Source organism: Bidens hawaiensis, unplaced genomic scaffold (genome assembly GCF_021521415.1).
Source record: "Bidens hawaiensis isolate Kalapana, Puna unplaced genomic scaffold, B.hawaiensis_p1.1 tig00032026_1, whole genome shotgun sequence".
Classification (NCBI taxonomy): Eukaryota; Viridiplantae; Streptophyta; class Magnoliopsida; order Asterales; family Asteraceae; genus Bidens; species Bidens hawaiensis.
The window spans coordinates 39163-49923 of NW_027495412.1; positions in this window are offsets into that span (position 1 = coordinate 39163).

Sequence of the window (10761 nt, forward strand, 5' to 3'; positions counted from 1 at the left end):
TAATCAAACCTGTAACAATGCATAAAATAATATTTGTCAACACGTATGTTGGTGAGCAATTTCATTGTTTTGAGTATATATAATATGAGCGAAATCCACAAACATATATGAGACTATAAATAAAAGCATCAATCGTGGTATATAAAACATATGTAAATGAGGATCCTTTCTAATTGGTAACAATTGACATACTCGGATAATGATGCTTTATGCTACTTGCACAAGGCTAAGTAGTTAGGGGTGCGTATGATCATACTTATTGCGTTCCACAACAACATAAAACGCTCGTGCACGTAAAGCATATGAAACATATAACACACAATATAGTAAGTATTCTAAGTATCATACACCCTAAAGTTTGTGGTTTGAAATGGAGAATTATAACTCGTTCTTGTTTCGGATAAGTATGCATGTTACCCCCAAAATATAAAAGTGAAAACGAGGGATGAAATGTACTCACATTAACTAAGTAACTTGAAAGATTGATTTGTGAATAATTGGAGATCGGATTAACGAGCAAGACCTAGATTAAACGGGTCTTAAGTTAGTAGGTAGTCTTGAAAGGGTTTAAAGTAAATATATGACAAGTAAAGTAAATAAATGAAGTTTATGGTTTAAATGTAAATATTTGAGAAATTAAAGACATGTTTCTTAAAAAATAAGTTTACTCAGAACCGGGTCTTGGTATTCCATTCATAAATATTACTCACCTATGTTAAGTAACTTATGTGGGTTATAATGCACTATTGCAAGACCCTTTGTTATATAAATACCAAAACGAGGTTTTAATCGAGTGTTTGGATTTGTCGATTTGAGTCTAGATAATTAACTAAACTCAAAGTCAACTTTCCAAAGTGATAAATGTTATGAGATAACTCAACAAAAATCAAAAAGCTTAACCAAGTATATAGTTCTATTGTGAAGAACCTTAACGTCCGTTAAACGAGTATTTAGTTTCACCGGTCCAATCTTGTTATAAGATCAAGTTGGATGCCGACACACCATGTATGTTGAGAAAATAACTTAAAATTAGTTTAAAATACATTTTTGAAGAAAAGATGAGTTTCGGTGGCCCAAAACACACTTGTGTGTCTTAAGCGAGTGAACTCGATTTAGTTTGGTTTTGGTTCGGTCCTTGACTCGGAATGATACCGAGGATGGTTGCCACATACCCAAATACCATAGAACTATAAAAATGATTTTAGAAGTTATAATATTCAAATCTTACATAAACATGTTTATTTAACTATTTAAAACAAAACTAGTAAAGAAGAGTTCGGTTTTGATTTGGTTCTCAACTCGGGATAACACCGAGGCTAGTGACTTCATACCCAATACCATGGAACTCTTTAAACGTTAATTAGAAACTAAACTACTTACAATATAAACAAGACTAGTATACATTAAAGGAAATATAGTATAATCAAGGACAATAATGAGTCCTCCATGTAGTCTTGCCTTGTAGCATATCACCTCAACCGACCATGGTCGGAGAAGGTGAAAGCCGAAGGAAACAAGGGGTGCATATTATATATATGTTGTACCACAAGCTTCAATTACTAAGTAACAAAACAAAATTAAAGAATGATTGTTGTTTGATTATTAAGAACCTTGAAGGTATGAAATGGTGTTCTTTGTGTTGGGAGAGAAAAGAAGTGAATGAACAAGATGGAATGAAGAGGATGAGCTTGTTTATATAGGGAAGGAGTGAGGGGTTGGTTACAAATGTTTTCTTTTGAGGTTTGCATGAAAATGGTTATGTTAAAGTGGTCAAACAAGATATAAACAAATAAGAAAACGAAATGGAATCTGCAGGAGGTGCTAGGCGCCGCGCGACCGGCCTTCTCCCCTTGGCCGCGCGGCGTGGTCAGGGGTGGGGTGGTCCGGTCTGGTTTACTTCGCGAGTTGTTTTGGGTCGTTTTCGATGTGTTTTAAGCGTTTTAAATACCGTAAAAAGGTGTTTTCGAAATCCGACAAGTGTGAGATGATTATGAAACATATAAACCCATTATTTTATATTATCGAAAGATCCGGTTTACAAATCTGGTAGGTTTACAGTTTAATCGTACAAACAAGTTATCCAAAATTGACAAATGTGACAAGTCTTGTGACATTTGTCAAATTCGGGTCTCGATTGTATTCGTATTTATATTGTTTTAGGTTGTAAACCGACCTGTTTTGTAAACCGAAACTCATGATATATAAAATATTGGATTTTTATGTTACCAAATCATTCCCATTTGTTCAATTTGAAAAACCCCTTTTACGGATTCGAAAACGGCTTTAAAACGATTAAAATACATCAAAAACGAACTTCCGGACGCATAACGAACCACACTAGACGAGCTGGGCCAACCCCCACCCCGTGCATGCCACGCCGCACGGCTAGGGCAAGAAAGGAGGTCGCGCGGCGCCTAGGGCCATCTGCACATATTTATGGATTTTCCTTGTTGTTTTGTGATTTACTTGTTTGTTTAACCAACCTACTTGCATGTAAACATGAAAGAGAACCTTGCAAAGAGCTTTGACCCTTACCCTATATATACCCACCCATCTTATTCATTTTAACACTTGCTCATACTCCAAATTCTCTCTCAATTCTTAAGATTCAAAGGTTGTTCTTTATATTCTTGGTAGCTTAACATCCCAAGTCAAACTAACCATAGTCTTTCATTTTAACTAACTTGCTAACTCTTATTAATACTTGAATATGGTGGTACAACATATATATAATATACACCCCTTGTAACCTTTGGTAGTTGCTTCTCCGATTCCGGTCGGTGAGGTTTCTGACCTTGTAAGACAAGGCTTCATGGAGAACTTCGTGTTCTTGATATATATATATATATATATATATATATACTTATATAACTTGTTTATACATACTAACCATGCTTAACTTCTGTTCATTTTAGTTTATTTACAAGTTCCATGGTTATGGGTTTTAAGAGTCTATGCTTCGGTTTAACCGTAAATAGCTCTAAACCGAACTTTGCTTACTGGTTTAGTTAAATACTTGTTTTAAACATGTTTAATCTTAGATCTCAGTTTATAAAATAATTTTTATGAGTTCCATGGTTATGGGTTTGAAGATTCTAAACTCGGTCTTAACCCGAAACTAGCTCCGAACCTAAAACCGAACTTTTGTTTAAAGACTTTATTGTTAACTATTTGGTTGTAAAACTTAAGTATTTTCATTTGTACATTATTATACAAGTTCTTTGATAGTTGGGCATCTGGAAACCATCTATGAACTTATTGTGAGATGGAAACCGAACCAAACCGAACTAAACCGACTTTTACTCGCTTAAGACACACAAGTGTGTTTTTGGCTATCAAGACTTGTATATTTCTTTAAAAATAGTTTACAAACTGATTTTAATTATTATCTTAAGTACTTAAAAATGTTGGATCCAACTTAATCTCATAACAAAGTTTGGACCGACAAAACCGAACACTCGCTTAACGTACGTTGTTAGTTCTAAAACGATAGATCTACATACTTGGTTAAGTATTATTGGATTTTTATGAGTTATCTCATAACATTTAATATTTTGGAAAGTTGACTTTGGGTTTGACAAATTGTCAAGACCCGAACCAACAACCCGAACACTCATTAAAAACCCGTTTTAGTATCTTTATTCCAAAAGGACTTGCATTTTTGCATTTAGCCACCTTAGTACTTGACATAGGTTGAGTAAATATTAAGGTTAGATACTTTAACCCGGTTTCGAGCAAACTTACATTTTTAAAGGGGTTATTATTATAAGTATATAAATAGTTACATTTTAAACCTTGAACTTTAATTGATTACATTTCTCAACATTTATTTTATTGAAAGACTTTCAAGACAACCTTTCTAAATCCGAAACTTTTTTTCTTTTAGGCATTGTTTGTTAAACCCGTCGTTCCGGCAAATTTTCAAATTATCATCTTTCAAGTTTATTACTTGAACGTGATACTTTCATACCCCGTTTTTCATCGTTCGTTTTGGGGTGACATTTCATACTTGTTCAAACTAAATGCTTTATACTTGAATCTTAAACCACAAACGTTATTGTATACTTTACTTAAATAATTGCTCGATTTGGTATTCTATGATTATATGCCTATGTATTTATCGCTTTTGGTTGGTGGAACTATAAAATCCTAGTCTATTTGGCATCCCCTTATAAAAAGGTGTCGTTAACGTAATGCAATTAACGATAACTATAAAATCCTAGACCATTTGGCATCCCCTTATAGTTAGGTGTCGCTAACGTAAATCTATTAGCGATTTTATCCAAATTATTGCTTTTATTTATTGTTTCATTTACGAGTTTTGTGGCTCTTTATTACTATATATTTATATGCTCAAACTTATGAATTGCTCACCAACCTTTGTGTTGATAAACTTTATTTTATAAAATGTTACAGGTTTGCATCTTGGTTGTGTCGAGCTTGTGGAGAAAACGTGTCAAGACCTTTAGGATATTAGAAAAATGAACAATATTTAATTTGCTATATTTTTGTGATATCTTGTTATGACTATTTATGTTTATTTGTTATGTGACATTTTCGATGTTGTGAAATGAAATGAGTTTGTTAAATATTGTCGCTTTAATTAATGTCATGTGCTTATGGGCAATCGTTACACCTCGGCATGTTCCGCCGCCTTTGGTCGGGGTGTGATAGATTAGTATCAGAGCCATGACAACAAGATAGGTGGTTAGACGTAACGACCTAATTATACAACCGTTTTGGATCGATAAGATCAATGATACTAACAGGATAAGTTAAGACGACATAAGTTGAGACTTGAGACAAAATGTTATGCTGAGGGTCCTATACGTGTACTTATACGTGTTAACTCTATTTTGATTGTTCATGTTGCATGTTATTTATAAACCTATTTAAAATTCACCAATATCCTAAATGTTCACATACACACACTTTCATAGTATTTTCAAGGTATCCTTACCTTAAAACGCAAAAGTAGAATTTTATTGTGTTTTATGGATTACAAGATTAACTTGGATCCCGTTGTTTTTAAGGGATTTCAAATCCCTTAAAGGTTGCGTTTATATCAGGTTTGTAGCCATCATAGCAATGTTTTGAAACCCGGCCCGGCCCAGTCCGACCGGGACCCGGTACTAATACCGGTCTGGGTCATGGTATTTGACCCGTTTTCTAATAGCCCGGCTGGGTTTCGCGGGCGGCGGTTGAACCGGAACCGGTGACCAGCCGGGTGAACCGGCAAAACAGATCTTGATGGCGTTCGTGACTCATGTAAACACGAATCATTCTTTGATTTCAGATCTGGATGACTCAATCGAGCCCACCTCTGCGAGTCGACGTTGGCAGGTGAATTTGACCTCAAACAGACGGCGTCGAAGAATGCAGAAGTGGTGTCGATTTTGAGAAGCCGGAAAAGTAACCGGAAATTCCAAATTACAGCTGTCGCCGTGAGCTCTTAAGGGTGGTTGACGGCCGACCAAATTCCTTTATATACATATTATATATATATATAAGGGACGTAATTGTGATTATATATTTCTGACCGCTGGCAAAGGAAGCGGTGCTGCGGTTGGTGTTGTGGCAGTTGAGTGTAGAGCAGTAGATATTGAAAAAGTAAACGAAAATATAGTTTTCATTTGTCTCTTTCTATGTTGAATTGTTTTATACAGCTAGTAAATGACTAGCAACAAATATACAGCTAGCACAAGTTAAAAAGATATTAACTTGCTTTTTACTTTTCATTTTAATAACTCGTTTGATTTAAGTTAAAATATTAACACTTTATTAAGTGTTTTAATTTACATTCAATTTATATCTTAGTTTATTCGTTTTAAGGTTTTATGATTTATCAGTGTTTAAATTTTTTTCACGTTCCTTTTATAGTTAGAAAACGTAAATGTTGTATGACCGTTCTTCATGTTTATTAAAGTTACATGAAAAGGAGTAATTCTTATATATATATATATATATATATATATATATATATATATATATATATATATTTATTAAAGTTACATGAAAAGGAGTAATTCTTATATATATATATATATATATATATATATATATATATATATATATATATTTATATTATTTATAACGTCATCCGGGTCAAACAACGGTCCGCCCTCCCGGGTCGGTCCGACCTTTGACCCAGTAAGGTGTCCGGGTCAACATCCGGGTCGGGTCTGAAAACATTGCATCATAGTAAACGAGATATTATAAAACGACCATTTGACAAAAAGATCCCAAGAATGGAAGGTGATTTACTTACCTGGGATGGTTGGATTATAGTGCTCGTTTCCTAGGCCACAAATCGTGTTATGCATGTCAATACTTTAAGTAGTCGAATGCGATCCTAAATTTTCGGTGTCAAAACAATAGAACTACGGTGGTTCGTGGACTGGTGTTTTGACATGACGTTGTATCTCAATTTATTGTGTTATTATCGTTATTTGAGTCGAAAACATTAAAAAGTTGCGGTGGTTCGTACACATGTTTAGACTCCAATATGGTGTTTTATAAAACTTTTAGTGTTGGATTATCAAATCATGGTGGTTCATGTACGATTTTCCGACTCTATAAATCTAAAAATCTCAAATTTTCAAGCTTTAACCTCAAAAAAAAATGTATTTACGTTTTGTTTTCGGTTTGTTGTTTATACACAAAAGCTTTATACTTTATCTAACACTAACATCTTCTTCTTACTAACTTTAGGATTCACAATCAAGAAAATTTAAACTTCATCTTATTTTATTTTGATACATCCTTATATTCATTTCTTTTTACCCAAAACTTATTCCATTTCTTTATAATCTTTTTAGCATGCCTCCACTAAGACTGCGCAATAACACCAACCGACGTATGGCTGCTTTTATCGTGCTAATGGCCGCTGTAATTCCCGAACTTCTGACCCAAATCCAAGCTCCCAACCTCCTCCACCCGTTGTTGGACCCGTTGAACCCAAACCCGCATCCTAGCCATACAAGCAATTTACTAGTGCCAACCCAACCGAGTTTTTGGGTATGAACTGTGCGACTACCTTGTTGAAATGGTTCGAGTCTATGGAGAACGTGTTTCGATATATCGGGTGCCCGAAGCGAAAAAGACAAACTTCACTTCAAACATGTTTAGAAAAACCGCTCTAACATGGTGGGGTAGTGTTATGCACCTCCAAGGGTCGGAAGCGGCTATGGCTCTTTCATGGTCCGACCTCAAAGCACTTATGATGAAGAAGTTTTGTCCCAAACAGGAACTTCAAAAGCTTGAGGATGAATTCTGGAACCTCAAGCAAGATAGTGGTGATAACGCCGCCTACTCACTTCGTTTCCACGAGTTGAGCATTCTCGTCCCACATTTGGTTACCCCGGATGAGCGTGAGCTTGACAAATACATTGGGGGTTTACCAATGAAAATCCGGGACTCAGTCATGAGTAGTAAACCCGTGAATCTTAAGGATGCCATCACATTAGCCGGTGCGCTATCGGAGAACCATGTGAAGGCGGGTACTCAAACCCTCAAGAAGCCAAAAAAGAAAGCCAAGCCCGAGCCTGCACCTCAAGCCAAGGTTGAACCCGCACCACAAGCTATAAATTACTCCAACTCTTCCCGTCACAACAACAACAACAACAACAAGAAACCCAAGACCAACTACCAAAACTATGCCGTTACCCAACCCCAACCTCAACAACCAACCCAAGCTCCACCTCAAAACCGAAGACCCTATAATGGTACCGCCGCGCTATGCAACACTTGCCAACTCCACCACCCATCAAACATGCCTTGTCGCCATTGTACCATTTGTAACCGACTTGGCCATCTCAACACCACGTGCCGATCCGCCCAACGAACCCAACCTAACCAACCAAACCAACCAAGAACCTTTCCCCAAAACTCCCAAAACCGATATGCATCATACCCACCAAACCAACCCCAACAACCCCGAGCTTGCTTCAATTGTGGCGATCCCAACCATTTTCACAACAATTGCCCACGATTAACTTTTGCCAACCAAGCTCAAACCGTGACCATACCATACTACCAAACCCAAGCTTACCAAGTCCAAACCTATCAACCCCAACTTCCCCAACTCAATGCACCACTCATCCAACCCTCCACCTCCACAACAAGCACCTCAAGTCAACCATGGTAACCAAGGGCAAGCTTTCATGATGAATGCAAATCAAGCTCAAGTGGCAAACGATGTCGTTAACGGTATGTTTTTGGTGAACCATCATTTGGCTTCTATTTTATTTGATACCGGTGCCGATAGAAGTTTTATATCTTTGAAATTTGAATAGAAAATTGCTATGCCTCGAACTAAGCTTTCCCGACTGTTTTCCGTTGAAGTCGCCAACAGGAATTCTATTACCGTCAACTCCGTAGTCCGCGATTGTACTCTTATCCTTGCTAATCATAAATTGTTCATCGTTCTCATCCCGATGCAAATGGGAAGTTTCGATGTCATAGTAGGCATGGATTGGTTATCTTTGCACCGTGCCGAAGTCGATTGTTTCGATAAATTCATTCGCATTCCGCTAGTCAACGGCAAAATTCTGAAAGTCTTTGGAAACATTACTTCTATAAGACTTAATCTCATGTCGTGCTCCCAATCGCAAAAGTACTTACGCAAAAAGTACGTTCCGTTCTATCTCTCTCGGTGACAAAAGACAAAAATGAAAGGAAAATCCAAGATATTTCCATTGTTCGTGATTTCCCCGATGTCTTTCCCGACGGTGTCACCGGTCTTCCGCTCGTTCGTCCGATTGAATTCCGAATCGATCTGTGCCCGACGCAATGCCCGTGGCCAAGGCTCCTTATCGTCTAGCCCCATCGGAAATGAAAGAACTATCAAACCAACTCGAAGAACTTTCCGATAAAGGTTTCATTCGTCTAAGCTCTTCTCCTTGGGGCGCTCCCGTCTTATTCGTGAAAAAGAAAGATGGTTCGTTTCGTATGTGCATCAATTACCGAGAGCTTAACAAACTTACGATCAAAAATCGATATCCCTTACCACGTATCGACGACCTATTCGACCAACTTCAAGGCGCAACTTGTTTATCCAAAATCGATCTTCGATCGGGTTATCATCAATTGCGTGTTCGTGAAGAAGACATTCCTAAAACCGCTTTCCGTACTCGATATGGACATTTTGAATTTTTGGTTATGCCCTTTGGGTTAACAAATGCACCCGCGGTATTTATGGACCTCATGAACCGCGTTTTCAAACCATTCCTCGATAAATTCGTTATTGTATTTATTGATGACATCCTTATCTTCTCTAAATCCAAATCCGAACATGAACATCATTTGCGTTCCATTCTCGAGCTCCTTAGAAACGAACGACTTTATGCCAAATTCTCCAAATGCGAATTTTGGCTAGAATAAGTTCAATTTTTAGGACATATCGTAAACGACAAAGGTATTCATGTTGATCTCGCTAAAATTGAGGCGTTTAAGGATTGGAAAACTCCAACGACTCCCACAGAAAGTCTATCCTTCCTCGGTTTAGCCAGATATTATCGGCGTTTCATTCGAAATTTTTCTAAGATCTCTTTGCCTCTTACCTCCATCACTCATAAAGAGAAACCATTCGATTGGGGTTCGAAGCAAGAGGAAGCCTTTTGTACTCTCAAGGACATGCTTTGCAATGCTCCCGTTCTAACCCTTACCGATGGAAACGAGGATTTCGTTGTATTTTGCGACGCCTCTCATCAAGGACTTGGTTATGTTCTCATGCAACGAGGTCAAGTCATCGCTTACGCATCAAGACAACTAAAGGTCAACGAGAAGAACTACACGACTCACAATCTCGAACTTGGCGCCGTCGTTTTCGCTCTCAAAATCTGGAGACATTACCTTTATGGTACGAAATGTGTGGTTTTTACCGATCATAAAAGCCTTCAACATATTTTTGACCAAAAAGATCTCAACATGAGACAACGAAAATGGGCCGAATTACTTAGTGATTACGATTGCGAGATTCGCTAACATCTCGGTAAAGAGAATGTTGTCGCCGACGCCCTAAGTCAAAAGGTTAATGTTAAATCCGTTCTACTTTTAAGCGTTGTTGTTCAAACCGATCTTCAACTTCATATCTTCCAAGCTCAACGTGCCTCCGTTGAAGAAGGTAACATGTATGACGAAATGTCATGTGGAGCCGAACTTCAACTCGAAACCAAACCCGATGGTCTTTTGTACTTTCTAAATCGTTTGTGGGTTCCCAATCGCGATGACCTTCGTACTTGTATGCTCGACGAAGCTCACAATCCGTGGTATTCCGTTCATCCCGGTGCGGATAAGATGTATTTCAATCTTCGTGCTACATTTTGGTGGTCGGGTATGAAAAAGGACGTAGCGTTGTTTGTATCTAAATGTCTTACTTGCTCAAAAGTCAAAGCCGAACATCAAAGACCTTTTGGTCTACTCGAGCAACCACCGATTCCCATTTGGAAATGGGAAGACATTGATATGGACTTTATCACTAAACTACCCAACACCCAAAAAGGCAACGATAGCATTTGGGTGATTATCGATCGTTTAACCAAATCTGCTCATTTCATTCCGATCCGCGAAAAGTATTCTGTCGAGCAGCTTGCTCAAATCTATGTTCGAGAAATTGTGTGCGGACACGGTTTACCATTGACTATCATTTCTGATCGTGATGCTCGTTTTACCTTTCATTTTTGGCGATCTCTTCAAGAAGCCTTGGGAACACACCTCGATCTTAGCACCGCTTATCATCCTCAAACGGACGGTCAATCTGAA